This window comes from Anabrus simplex, chromosome 3 (genome assembly GCF_040414725.1).
Source record: "Anabrus simplex isolate iqAnaSimp1 chromosome 3, ASM4041472v1, whole genome shotgun sequence".
NCBI classification, from domain to species: Eukaryota; Metazoa; Arthropoda; class Insecta; order Orthoptera; family Tettigoniidae; genus Anabrus; species Anabrus simplex.
The window spans coordinates 175,811,929-175,827,858 of NC_090267.1; positions in this window are offsets into that span (position 1 = coordinate 175,811,929).

Below are 15,930 nucleotides of genomic sequence, written 5' to 3' on the forward strand. Positions count from 1 at the left end.
ATAACTTTGGGTTTATGGGAGACTTTTCCTCTGTGGAGTAGGTTCCTCGTCATTTGTCGCCTTGCCGGAGTCACTTCACGTCTCTTAATTTAAAAATATATATTTTGAATAGCTGAAGTGATATGTCTTTCAATGCCAAGGGCACCAAACATTACACATTGTATTCTGTAACGCAAAAGAGTTATATAACATTATAATCTATATAAATGAAGTTGTAGGGGGTCCGCTGTCTGTAATTTCGTTTGATTTGCCAATTTTTCAGATATATATCCATTTTAGGTCAACTCAAAACCGAATCTGTGGTCCTTATTTTTCGTGTATGTTTGTCTGTTCCACCATCACGATGAAACGGCGCAATAGATCTCGACCAAACGTCACATTTAGAGTATACTCATCCCGGGGAAGGTTTTGATATGCACATGATTTGAAAATCTTTGAATAGACGGAGGGTTTACAGGAAAACTAGAACAGTTTCCCTTCATTTTCTCTTACACTATTGATCTTATGGAAAATCCGTGGACTGCATGGGAAACGTCTCTTCATTATAAATAAATTTTGTTATGTTCATAAATTAGCTTACTCTTCAAATGACGGAGAAAATTACTATTTGCTGCGGGTATCATACTCTGCATTGAGTGAGCGACAGACCGACAACAAACCTACAGGTTGCCAGCAGGAAAGTAACGTATCGCCATTTTCGTCATCATTTCTGTAAACTCGTGGTTCTACCTTGCGTCGAAAGAAAGGGAGACGTCATTCGGCCATTCTGCGGGATATTGGCGGAATATCGTTGGATGTTATAACCGTCGTCGAATAGCTTAAGTTATAACACCATAAGTCATCTTATCTGTTTACTCATAAATCCCTGCGCCTAAATTTCTTCTCTGTTACAGCTGTCTTATATCAGTAACTCATTCCTTCATAATTTTTTGAGATACATTTGATTTTCAGGTACATCCACTTGTTATTTACATATTTGTCCTATCCGGCTCTCCTCAGATATAATCCTATTTTCTATTAATTTCAACTTTCTTAACTGTATTACTTTCTTCCTTAATTACTCCGTATGTATGCCTGTGCTAATCCTGAAACGTTGAAACTCTTTTCTTTGAGAAAAAATTCCAAGCAATACAAATATATAATTTTCGATCCCGGAAGGTATCGAAATACGGATGCAATTTTAATAATGGTACAGACCTTCGTTTCTGGATAATTGGTGGCTAAACGGCAAGTCGTATTGCAAAACGGGTAGCACAATTGCCTCTCTATTTGGAGAGATCAACAATTGACCAATTGTTGATACGTTAGATAGCATTTCATTCCTCGATTATAATCGTATGTTTCGAACCCGATTGTGATTGGCAGTAGAAAATGTGGCCTTCCATTGCCTTTAAAACTTCCTCAATGCCTACCTTACATCAGAAACAACGTATTCTGACCTTCCTGTTTTGTTTCTAGGATAGCGCTAAGAGGCGTGCAATTTAGTTTAACCTTACTCACAGCCTTTACAGTAATTTACGGATAATCCGTATACAATGTTGAATACCGTAGCGAAGCATGGGTACATTTGCTAGTTTTACAGTAAATTCAAGCTTTTGAATTTTTATCGTGAAAATAAATATATTTACAAGTATAACCGAATAATTATGCATTTTGGAGTGTATATTTACGTTCATCCTAAACGCTGCAACAATACTTTATTATCAGTCTATTTAGACAGGCTGTTATAAAGAGATTTTAACTTCGCTTGGTTGATTGTATGATTATTTTACTCTCTCTCTTTCTCTCCCTCCTCTCTAAGAGCTAATAACGAACTCTATTGTCTCCCGTTCTTTACCTGAGTCAGAAATGCGGAATGAATTTATTCTCTACAATAACCCACTCGTAACCATCTGTCGTTACGGCATTAAATCCAATTACTTCAAAAGCTTTCATTTTACATTTATTGCTGATTACATTCTCACAAACAGAATAAAAAGAATGCACTCAATTGTTTTCAGTTATCGCGTATAAACAACATGCACAGAAACTACGGCCAATACATATTTTTTTAATGCGATTGTACAGAATAGGACAAGGAAGATCAAATGACAATAACACACTGAATTTTTCTTTATTTACACTTAATCTCAGTTGCCATGAACACCCTGCAAGAATAATATGAACAAAAACTTCTCGTCACTTGGTTACTACCTTGCTGTAAGGAAATCCTGAGGACAAACTCTGTAAAACCTACAAAAATGATATTTAACAGAACAAGCTGCGTATGAGTATCTAAACTACATTAAACCTTCTCAGACTCCGTGCCAGTAAGTAACGTGGATATCTTGACCTCGATGTCAGTTTTACACGCGATGGTTAGCACTTACATATCAATTACAGAATACCTATAAGCATAAATATCGATTTCAAAATGCCTTCTTTCTAATAAGTTCACATTAAATAAACGTCCACGCAGCTGTAATGTTCTGGTGTTTATGTATAATTTCTTTCATTCCATTTGTGTACGACGTACACAACTTAGAACATTACACTTTAGATGAAAATTGAGGCCGTCAGTTCCAAAACAGCTGTTGATGTGTAATAGTTTAGACCGCAAAGACTTCAGTGGTATGCTTTATCATAATTGCAACTCATAAATTGGAAGCAATTAAAAGAAATAAAATCGGTTCAAAATCGATTTTGTTTCTTACCGTATTCTTCAAGCATATCTATACGTGGAACACCCACAATTTTGCTCCAAAAGGTTCTAGACGATATCAGAATGAAATGTTGTGTGGCATCACTGAGCATGCACCAGTCTCTTTGCTCAGCAGTTCCAATACAGACAGGTTCAAACACAAGGATGCTGGTTATTACGCAGCACGACGGTGCACTTGGTTTGACTCCAAACAAGACCGATAACTCACAGAAGCAGTTCAGGTGAACGATCCACACACTTAACTTCTCAACAAATATCACCGTACAAGACAAGAAAATAATACTAATTACTAATAATCTTGATCATAATGGCCAGTATTGGGTCTATATTGACTTAATCACAGGTACATAGTATTCACTAGGCGGATTATCCATCTCTCTATTTACTATGGAACATAATACTAACTCAATGTCACCACTAAACAAAGAGAACTCTCCTCATAAACCCTACTGCAACGAACAACACTAACAGCAACATTACTCTCCGACACACTACTCCGATACACTCAACAACAAAAATAACACTCCCCGTCAGTCCTCCTTTTAAAATCCCGGTGATGGAGTACTAGAATGTTCAGTGCTCGGCCACAATGGAAACATTCGAATTTTGCTTTCCAGAAAGTCCACGCAGACACCAGACGAAAGTACAGTAGAAGGAGAGGGAGGCATAAGCCCTCGAGCTGTCTGGGAGGTCCCAGGCCTGTGACCCTCATCCCTTCCAGAAAATATCGGAGTGGGCTACAGCAAGGCTGACAGCCGCATAGGCACGTAACATTTTTAATCGACCCTCTGATGTTTCGGTAACTGGTCATCATATTTAGGATTAAATCTTTTTTTACCAGGCGAGTTGGCCGTGCGCATAGAGGCGCGCGGCTGTGAGCTTGCATCCGGGAGATAGTAGGTTCGAATCCCACTATCGGCAGCCCTGAAGATGGTTTTCCGTGGTTTCCCATTTTCACACCAGGCAAATGCTGGGGCTGTACCTTAATTAAGGCCATGGCCGCTTCCTTCCAACTCCTAGGCCTTTCCTATCCCATCGTCGCCATAAGACCTATCTGTGTCGGTGCGACGTAAAGCCCCAAGCAAAAAAATATTTTGTGTGTGTGTGTGTGTGTGTGTGTGTGTGTGTGTGTGTGTGTGTGTGTGAGTGTGTATGAGTGTGAAATTTTTAATGGAACCTTTCAACGGCATTAGTGGTTCTATGAAAACCGTGGAAGATATATTAATAACAGTTTGAAATTGGTGGCGAGGATCTGGGAGGCTACTTTGTGCTCTTCTCCCAGGCCCACAGGGGTGTATCGCATACTCTACAAATTCTAAAAGGTTGTCATATACTTCATTTAACATAATACCAGCTGTCGTACCCGGTTTCATCCTGTCTCCAAATTTTCTGAAGTCCCTCGCCTTAAAATATACAACACATCAAATCAAATATGCTGTGCAGAGTTCAAAATGATATGTTACAGGGTCATAAGTTTGTAATTAAAGTAAGAATAATCTAACAGAGAGAAGAAGATCAGAACATGCTGAGGCAATGAACAGCGACAACACACAATAAAGCTCCTATTAAACATGAATATGTATGACGAATTAAATTTAGTTAATTGAGCAGTATGAAGCTAGCTGTCTGATAGCACACACAAACACGTCAAATAGCATTGCAGTAAATGACACAACTGCTAGCTTTCTTTTCAAAGCCAACGAACTACGACAACACACCATAAAGATTCTGCATACACATTATTATTACTTCTGCAGAACGATATACATTTTAGTGTTATTTGACTGTGATGTTTGATATAGCATGCTATTTAATAATACGTGAAAGGTGCAAAAACTATTGATCATGGCACGAACATTATTTCACTGTATATTATGACGTCATTGCCTTCTTCCCGCACACAAATACTAAAGAAAATGACACTGCAGTACTGTAAGTACCTTCCGCAATGTTTAATACACATAGTTGATGACTGATTGAACTCCGCTTCCAGTGACGTAAGCACGGATGGTCAGAGAGATCATGAATCATGGAACACAAAACTTAATCTTGTTGAATTGTTTTTCCACCTGATTCTTACCTTTCTACACACACCAAAAATGAAGTCCCTGTATTCCCAGCTGAAGTAATCTGTCACCATCACATTACTGACTAATGTAGTGTTAATCCATTTCCAACAGATAAATAACGCATATGTCACAGTATATCATAAAGTTAATATTGCCTTCATTAACCCAGGACCAGAGCACAATGTTTAGGACTCTGGTAGCTTAGTGGGCTGTTCGCTGCTTCAAATAACATTTTTATTTCTGTCGCTGATTCGTTCTATAGATACAACAACCCAATGTACATACGTCACACAACTTTCATAGGAAAACATGAAAAAGAAACCAAGGAAACCTCAATGCATGGATCAGACGTGAACGATTTGCGTCAAAATTATTCATAATTAAATTCACCATAGTATGAAATAAAATATTGTACTTAACAGCAAATAAAAGAAAAGTTTACTTTACGCGTTTCGAAATCAGTCACTACTGATCTGCGTTTAGGGCAGTCACCCAGGGGGCAGATTCCCTATTATTGTGTTCCTAGCCTTTTCTTAAATGATTGCAAAGAAATTGGAAATTCATTGAACATCTCATCCAATCCCTAACTCCCCTCCCTATAAATGAATATTTGCCCAAATTTGTCCTCTTGAATTCCAGCTTTATTTTCATATTATGATTTTTCCTACTTTTAAAGACACTACTGAAAGTTATTCGTCTAGTGATGTCATTCCACGCAATCTATCCACTGACAGCTCGGGACATAACCCTTAGTCGAGCAGCTCGTCTCCTTTCTCATAAGTCTTCCCAGCCCAAACTTTGCAACACTTTTGTAAAGCTACTCTTTTGTCGGAAATCACGCAGAAAAAATCGAGCTGCTTTTCTTTGGAATTTTTTCCAGTTCTTGAATCAAGTAATCCTGGTGAGGGTCCCATACACTGGAACCATACTCTAGATGGGGTCTTACCAGAGAATTATATGCCATCTCCTTTACATTCTTACTACAGCCCCTAAATACCCTCATAACCATGTGCAGAGATCTGTACCCTTTATTTACAATCATATTTATGTGATTACCCCAATGAAGATCTTTCACCTAGGTACTTACAGTGATCCCCAAAAGTTACTTTCATCCCATCAACTCAGTAATTAAAACTGAGAAGACTTTTCCTATTTGTGAAACTCACAATCTGATTTTTAACCCCGTTTATCATTATACCATTGCCTACTCTCCGGTAAACTTTCCGTACAAGTTGCGCTAATAACTATTTACATTTTAGGCGGATATAATTTTTTCTTACCCACTCTCGTCCACTAACTTACTTCGAACATCAGGCCTGTATTCTAGAACACTTGAGCAGACATTGCCATTGTTACGGCCGGTCATTTCTTGATCCAAATCCTAGATCAGGGTTAGTGTGCTGAAAATATTTCGGAAACGGCTGGTTTTCGTGGTTTCTTTTGGACTTCGCCAGTTTTGTTACACGCGTCACGAGGCTTAGAAAAAGCTTCCTGTTGTCCTTTTAGAAAAAAAGTTCGATATTTCGTCTATATTAGCATATGTTAATGTGCCAAAGGGTCTAAATCTAGGAAACAGAGAGGGCTGTCGAAATTTCTTGCAGACACTCTTATCCACAGGGTACTAAAACTTAAGTGTATACAATTTGAATCTAATTGGTGATACGGTATAGATTTGCATAAGGAACAGATATTCAGATCAAGCATTGCATTTGCTTAGCCCAGGGCCATCCAAACAGCGCTCCCCGAGCGCTAGCGCTCTGGCCGCGCTCCAAGCCAGTGCTCCGAGCGCTTTGGGGAAGGTGGTGGTGGGAGAAGCTTGGCTGGCTGAGTGAGCGGTCTCCCCGCCGCGCCGAAAAGAGCAGTCGATCTGTCAGTCGTAGTCTAGTCTACAGTGACTCTATACATATAGTGTAGTGTCACTGTAGTCTAGTACAATGCGCTTTGTTAACAGCGTGTAGCTAAATAACTAAATCAGTTTCGCAGTTGCCATGGCTGAACATCATGCAAAAAAAAAAAAAAAAAAAGGAGTGGTGAAGCAGCAGACTTCAAAGCAGAATGGGAAATTTCATTTTTCTGTACAGCTTATAAAGGGCATGCCAAATTTTTAGTGTGCACAATATGGAGCGGCACTCCAGTGCCAACCACAGGGATGATTACGGTGATTTGACAGACGCCAGTCGCCAATCGAAGTTGGAAGAATTGAAAGAAAATTTCAAGCAGCACTGTTCTGTAAATATTATTGTTTAAATTTTTAAAATGCTTGTTTACAAACGGGAATGAAGAAATGATTGAATTATCTGAAAAATACTAAAATTGTGACTTGCCGTATTTTTGTCTGACAGATGATTGAGGAGAGCGAGGTTGGTGGACCCATTTTACGAACAAGCTACAAATGTTCGCCGCGAATTGCCAAAGTTGGGAAACCCTTCACGGAAGGGAATGTAATCAAGGAGTGCCTAATGGATGCGGCGGCATGTATTTGTCCTATGGAGCTGGTTGAGAAATATGATAAAATCTCTCTTTCTCCACAAACTGTGGCTCGCAGAATAGACGACATGGCCGTTGATATGGAACAGCAATTAATGGAGAAGGCAGCAAATTTTGTATCATTTTCCATCGTCCTCGACGAATCAACCGACATTGCGGACAAAGCTAAGCTCGTTATTTTCATTTGAGGGGTGGATGACGATCTTCGGGTTACCGAGGATTTCCTAGACTTGGTAGCTCTCAAAGACACCACTATCGGTTTCGATATTTTCCAAGCAGTGGAGGGTGTTTTTGAGTCAATGGGATTAAAATGGGAGGGGTTGACGAGTGTAACGACGGATGGAGCTCCTGCTTTACGTGGTCTACGCATGGGGTTCCTCAGCTATGAAAAATTAAACCTGGCTGAGAGCAGTAGTACCCTAATGGCGGCGATCCAGTGCTTTATACACCAGGAGGCAATCTGTGCAAAAGTCGCCAAACTTAAAGACAAAATGGGAACAGTTGTGCGAATGGTAAATTTTTTCGCTCCTATGAACTCACGCACCGTCAATTGAAAGAGTACTGGCGAGTTGGCCGTGCGGTTAGGGGCGCGCAGCTGTGAGCTCGCAATCGCGAGACAATGGGTTCGAATCCCACTGTCGGCAGCCCTAAAGATGGTTTTTGTGGTTTCCCGTTTTCACACCAGGCAAATGCTGGGGTTGTACCTTAATTATACCTTAATTAAGGCCACGGCCGCTTCCATCCCATTCCTGGGCCTTTCTTGTTCCATTGTCGCCATAAGACCTATCTGTGTCGGTGGCTCAGACGGTTAAGGCGCTGGCCTTCTAACCCCAACTTGGCAGGTTCGATCCTGGCTCAGTCCGGTGGTATTTGAAGGTGCTCAAATACGACAGCCCCGTGTCGGTAGATTTACTGGCACGTAAAAGAACTCCTGCGGGACTAAATTCCGGCACCTCGGCGTCTCCGAAGACCTTAAAAAGTAGTTAGTGGGACGTAAAACAAATAACATTATTATTATTATCTGTGTCGGTGCGACGTAAAGCAAGTAACAAAATAAAAAATCAGAGTTCTTGGATGACATCGAAACGGAGTATCCGGATATCCCGTACCATGCACAAGTAAGATGGCTGAGCCACGCGAAGTACTTCATCGAGCTTTTTGCTTGCGGAATGCAATAGATACCAGATACCTTTTATGACATGAAAGGGTGGCCCGTTCTTCTTTTGCGTGATCCTAAGTGGGTGGTGGACTTGGCCCCCTTAAGTGACTTTACTGCCCATCTGAATAATTTGAACACTTCGCTTTCAGGGCGACAAGCACATTATCTCCGATTTGGTGGAAAAAATTCAAGCGTTCGAAAGAAAATTGATTTTGTGGGAAAACCAGTTGCGTGCAAGGAACACAGGACATTTTCCATTGCTTGAAACAGTGAAATACGGTGTCGACTTTGATGAGTATTTGCAGGTAATTCGCCAATTACAAAAAGAGTTTGAAAAGAGAATACAGAACTCCAAGCGGTGTTAGATGTATTTGTTCGACCATTTTCTCTTAGTGCAGACAGTGCTCCACAGCTATTTCAATTAGAGTTGCTTAAACTACAGTGCAATGTTAGTCTTAAAGACCGCTTTGTAATGTCACGAAGTTTAGAAGAATTTTGCAGCGGCTTTCCGCAAGAAGAATACCCCCTTTTGTATAAACATGGGTGTAAAGTTCTGTCAATATTCGGCTCAACGTACATTTGTGAGCGTTTCTTTTCAGTTCTTAATCTTCATCATCATCATCATCTGTTTACCCTCCAGGTTCGGTTTTTCCCTCGGACTGAGCGAGGGATCCCACCTCTACCACCTCAAGGGCAGTGTCCTGGAGCTTCAGACTCTTGGTCGGGGGATACAACTGGGGAGTATGACCAGTACCTCGCCCAGGCGGCCTCACCTGCTATGCTGAACAGGGGCCTTGGGGAGGGATGGGAAGACTGGATGGGATAGGCAAGGAAGAGGGAAGGAAGCGGCCGTGGCCTTAAGTTAGGTACCATCCCGGCATTCGCCTGGAGGAGAAGTGGGAAACCACGGAAAACCACTTCCAGGATGGCTGAGGTGGGAATCGAACCCACCTCTACTCAGTTGACCTCCCGAGGCTGAGTGGACCCCGTTCCAGCCCTCGTACCACTTTTCAAATTTCGTGGCAGAGCCGGGAATCGAACCCGGACCTCCGGGGGTGGCAGCTAATCACGCTAACCACTACACCACAGAGGCGGCAGTTCTTAATCTTACCAAAAGTAAACATCGTGCAACGATGAGCGATAGAAACTTGCGCAAATGTTTAAGAATAGCTGTGTCCAGAAATATTGTAGGCCTACTCAATTTGGAAAAGATTGTTTGCTCCACAAGTAAAAGCTCGTAAAAACGGCTGACCCAAAGTCACTCAAGGTCTGTACTATCTGTTCATATTGGTAAAATTTTGTTGAATTTTCCTCTCAGATATGTTCAAATTTCAGTTTTGAATAAATCACATTACTGTATTCTTTACTTAACACTTGATTTCGTTTCCTGCATATTCCATACATCGGAGTACCTTTCGATTTGTATATGCGGTATATTTGTTATGTTAAACAACCCATATCAATATGATGTCAACAAACCCACAAAAGCCGTTGGACGCACGACTGTACGTACGTATCTGGTCAGCGCGGTCCGAACATCGTCTGTCTCAGGTCTCCTCGCTGCCACACTGTAGTGGTGGTAGGGGAAGGAGCGCTAGTCTGACTGCCCAGTGCTCCCCGAGCGCGGGCGCGCTCTCGGAGCGCAATGGCTGGATGGCCCTGGTTAGCCTATACAGTCATTAAGACCATGGCCGTTTCCTTCTCATAGACAGACGTTCTGCTTTGTAGAGGGACGAAAATATGAAAATGTGGTGTGAATGTTATCTAATGGAATAAATGGCATAGCAATCTACTTTTCAAGCTGTTACGTTTTTTCCAGGAGTTTCTAACTTCACGCAGTCTTCCTTTAAGCCTAAGTTGTTTTCTATAGAATGACTACGTGAAATAGTATAGAGTACCCTTTACTGAGAAATTGCATTATATAAAAACTAATATCTCGGACATTTCTTTTGGTGAACATTTTCCTTTGCACTTTATGTCTTGCGGATCTATTGATGGACATTTTTACATGTACACTTTGGCTGTGGTCACTTGTGTCTTGGATTTAAGTATACTCGTATGTGGAACTCTTGAAATGGACATATAGAGAACAAATGGTAATCGGCTAAATTTACTTGACACTCCAGTAGGTGATGTTCTTTGTTAAGTACTGTTTCTACCAGTAGAAGCACGGTGATTTTTCGCCCAATACAATCTCATACATCCATACACCCTTGTTCGGTGAGGGGAATCGAGAATGTTTTTGCGACCTCTTGTGACGTCTTTTCCCGCTCCACGATAAAATATTCCCTCGTTCTGGACGTTACAGGTAGACTATCGGTCTTCAGATTATCAAATCATGGATTTAATGGCGTCGCACTAACTTAGATAGGTTATGGGAGACGTTGTATTCGGATAGAACCAGGAATGAGAGGGACACCGCCGTGGCCTTAATTACTGTATAGACCTGAAAATGGATGACCATAGAAAACCATCTTCAACGAAGTTGAAAGTAGGTTCGAATGGAACCTATACTGCCGGAATCATTCCCATGAACGTCATTTCAGCCAAATATTTCGTTTATTGGAAATAATTCATTGCATGTATTTACATTCCACAAAACATAACAGTAGTAAGAAAGTAACAATCGATATTAAACAACATTAACACTTATTAGAAAATGAAGCTGATAGACACTATAGATACTTTAGTTGCGGGACTGTAGCCTTTAGGAATGAAGGAAGAAAGAAAATCATATCGAACTTCGCTATATACAGTATATTTATATCGTTGTACGCTTGCACTGCTCGACCTTGCAAAGTGATAGACAAGATTTTCCTCAAAGCGGAGCCACGCAAACGAACACAGTTCGAATTTCTACTGCTACTTGCGAACATCCGTCCACACTATACTCCGTATCACGTGAACTGTTGATCAGGTGCAGTGTGTGGTCATTCCAGATTGTACGCTAAAGAGTAACTATTGTAATGGTGACTTGATGGATTATTCAGACTGGAAAATGTTCATACGCATTTCATGTTTGAAGTTGCCCACTGTAGCGTAGGGGAAGCAAGACGACTGTATACAGAACATTTTCCCAGTACGGATCTTCCAGACAAGAAAACGTTCCAGCGATTACATGAGTGTCTTCGAAACACGAGATCATTTCAAAAGCTAGGGAAATGTCGTGACAGGTAGCTTACTATCCGAACACTCGAAGTGTGAGTTTACGAGCGTATTGAAGGAAATACAGCCATTTAAAAGATGACTTATAACAAAACCAAGGAACCCATGAAGCGTTTGAAAGCGTGTAGGATTCTACAAGAATTCCACAGGCTTGAATTTAAGCTGTAAGAGGTCATTTCAACATCTTCAATAATGATAAATATATCTTACACTACTGCTACAATATTATTATACTCAGCACTATTTTTAATTATTTCCCTTGTCGCATTACTAATGATCTAAACTCTAGGAAACTGCTATTGTAAAATTGTCAACAGACCAAACAGAAAAATATGATCTCAACGTAATACTAAAAATATGAATAGTTCAGTATTACGCAAATTTTAGTCAGTCGGATTATTATTTGACGAAAGACGGGGAGTTCCATGGTACAAATTAGAAGGACAAGTGAAGGCAAAAACTTGCAGTAAGTCAATTTTATGTTCTACATTCTCCTTTGAGTCTAATAATTTTCACTCCTCTGTATATCTCTCAAAAATATTGAGAGATAGCGAGAGAGAGCTGGAGAGAATCACCTAGCCTTCGTGAAATACAGGAGAGTAGCAAAATACGAAGAGCCCACGAAGAATAACGGATGAGAATTCTAAATATCTTCGTCAAGTGTTCATATCCTGACAACAATACTGATAATCACAAGAAGATATGAGTAGCTAACATTTCTGGGTAAGATATTAGGTAGTCCCATAAATCGTTGCACAGAGTGATTTCTGTTTACTACAGTCATGTATCTCCTTTCTTAAATTTCTCCTTTCATTGAAGGAACCGTTCCCTCTGCGTCTCGCTTGAAGCGGTGGGAATACGAGCTGAGGGCGAGGCTGTAAGCAAATATATGAGAGGCCTCTAATCTTTATAATGGAACGTCTCTCATAGCTGTAGGGAATGCTTCAGAATGTTGAATGAAAGGCAAAAAGAGATTGGTGAAATGATTTTATGAGGGTAGAGTAAAGCGATTCGATGACATAATTTATCAACATTAACCTCACAAGTTACTGAAAGAGAAAGAATGACAATACCTTACTTGCTTCATTTACCTTTGTAACTCGTATCAGTTATAAGGATTCTTATCTCTACTACCAATGTTTTCCATGGGGTATGACATGAAAATTTTTAAATATCATCCGGAGGTAGCACATATTCAGTTTCCAGCTCATTTATGCTAATTAAAATTAACCCCAAATTCTTGCTAGCATGCGATTTAATTGAAGTTTATCCATATTTGAATAGAAGCAATGAATAAATTCTGATACAAAATTCAATTCATTTCTTGCTAACACATAATTATAGAAAACCAATCGATGGTGTTAATTATTAGTACAAATATTAATTATTTACCATAAGTTTTAAAATAAACGGTTTACTGGAAAGAGCCAAAATTTACATATTTACATATTTACATATTTATTTACAGTCTTTACATGTTTTACTATGCACATAATGTGAATAAAGCTTATTATATGTACATACAGTTTCAAACTACTCATTCTCAATCATCTAGTTACCTAATCAATTCCAATAATTATATCATTCATTCACTCATTCACATGCCCATCTAATTTCCTTCACTCTATAAAGCTACCATTCTCTTGCACATTCACAGATGCATGCCGCATCTCTTTTAAATAAATCGTTCCTTCGTGCATAATTGATGTTTTAGGAGAGACACATTCTTAGTATCCCTTGAGATTGCCGGGCGCCAGTAAAATATATTGTGGAAGGTAGATATGCGGAGAAAAGCCGGTATAAATCTCCCCGTCCTCTATTAACTGATAAGTATGCAAGGGGTCGATGTCTATAGAGGATGAGAAAGATTTCCGCAGAACAGGCAGATCAGTGTGCTTCAATGGAAAGGAGGGTTATTAGAAGGAAAGTGACCAGGTGGTTCAATATGAAAAGCCAGTTCCTTCCCAGTTTTGTACCGTTAACGAAATATTTTGCTTCAAATTATCAAATACGCAAAGCTGACACCCTCAAATTGGTATTATTAATTTAAACTGGAATTAATTATTGCTGACCTCAACTCAATTTAGGGAAACTGTCTACCCCCTTTGTACATCGGTAAAGAGTTGTTCATCAAAGTGATATACGTAGTACAGTCATTAAGTTCTGAGACTGATCTCATGATGGCGCTGTGGGGCAATATGACGCATAGGTGGCGCCGTAGTATGGTACCATGTCAGTTAGTCTCTCATCTCTGCAAGAGACAGTTGAGTGCATGCACTGAAATCAGACGTACGGTCGTTGTTGTGATGGTGATTTGAATACGCCAATCGGATCTTGACATGTCACTGTTTGAGCAACGGGCAAACATCAAGTTCTGCCGGAAATGAGGCAAAACCGCTGCCGAAACATTTGAAATGATGCAGCAGATTTACGGTGAGGACGTATTGAGTCATAGTGTTGTGTTTAGGTTGCACCGAGGTTTTGTGTAAGGACCGGACAGTTTGGAAGATGATGTGCGTCCTGTCGGCCACAAACAGTTCGAACGGAACGCAAGATCCAAGAAGTTGCAACGTTGGTGCGTGCTAACCGCTCGCAATCGATAGACGATCTCGCAGCAGCAATAGCGGTCAGCCATAGTACTTGCCACAAAATTCTGACGGATGACCTGAACATGTCTCATGTTACCCAGCACAGTGTGCCACAAATCCTGTCGCAAGATCAACGTGCTGATCGCATAACGATTTGTGGTGACCTTATCAGTAATGCTGACAATGATCCAACGTTTCTGAACCGGCTAGTAAATGGAGACGAAACATGGTGTTTCCTTTCAGCGGTGCTTCCAGCAGCTATACCAACATTGGCAAACGTGCATAACGGCCAATGGTGACAATTTTGAGGGTGGATATGGTTCTGTGTAGGTGTGCGCCGTGTAATGCGGCATCGTGTGCAACATACAGAGTCGTGTGGGTGCCTATCCTCCACGCGTCAAGTCTCAGAACTTGATGACTGTACTACGTACGTAGCTAAGTTGAATATTAGGCATTACTTCTCGTAAGTATAAACTTGATATTGTGGATGAAAATGACTTATACTTATTTCAGTGATGCTACCCTCAAGGAGTCTGGATTGTGTCATTCAAAACATTCTGGAGACTTGAGAGGATGCAACACATTGGCAGCAGCTTTCTTTCTGGTCTTCAGAGTGACGAGGCAACTATTTACTCTATAAGTTACAAATAATAATGCTTATTATTTATGCAATATCATTCTGTTAAACAAGTTTAATTTTGGCTCTCCTCTGGTCGTTAAGCAGAGACTATTTAGTTCAACACAGTTAACAAAAATGTGTTGCGTTTATTACGGCGATTGTAGCTGTATTTATTTACTTTTATATTTATTTTTTGTCAAAACAAAACCTTTGTTTTCATAGCCGTATGAAAAGTATGTGTGGCCCATTATGACAAGAATATTTCTCTTATACTTGAGTGTGACGGCATTCAAGTAGTTTACTTGCAATGATATAGGGCTTACCAATATTAATCAATATTAAATGAACACCTTAGATTTCCTAAATTAATTCAGTACAAGTGTTCATCCTCCTATATCATAACAAATATTATTTCCTATTGCTTATAGAATTTAAGTTATAACCAGGCACAATCTTCTCAGGTTATTGTCAGTTCCTCATGTTTATAATCCCAACAGTAGTCTATTAAGATCTGATGCAGCACTGTTTTCTAAAAGTTAACTGGTTTTCAATAAAAGACCTTTTCTCTTTATTGATTTTATTATGTCCTCTTGTAACACTGAATTTATCAAAGACTAGTACGTAAGTCCGTCTTTGACAGTCAAAATTAATGTGTTAAGTAACTGGAAATATGAAATGAACATACTGATATATCTTATGAATACAAGTTACAAAAGATCGACAGTCGTAATTACTAAGAAGTAATTGGAAAATTTAAATAGACTGCTCGTAGATCTTACGAATGAAAGTTATACTTTGCATATTACATACGGTGTTTGAATGGATTCGTAGCAAATATCCTAGAATTTCTTTACACACCATATCGTATGTAGTTGTAGATGGAAGTTGTACTTTGACTTACGGTATCTAGATCTGTGTACTCTTGAGAAAGCTACTGAACACCGGAGTGGAGAAACGTGTCGCAAATTTCTATAAATTTTGTCCTTGTGGTTTATTCATTGCCACAGGGAAGGCTAAATTGAGACAAAATCGTCTCCGTTCAAGAACGAATGGCATATGGGGATTATGGGGTGCTAAACCTATTCTTGTAATAAAAGACTTTTTTCGTGAAGCTGAGGCTGTTGGATTTTCTGCATGAACGA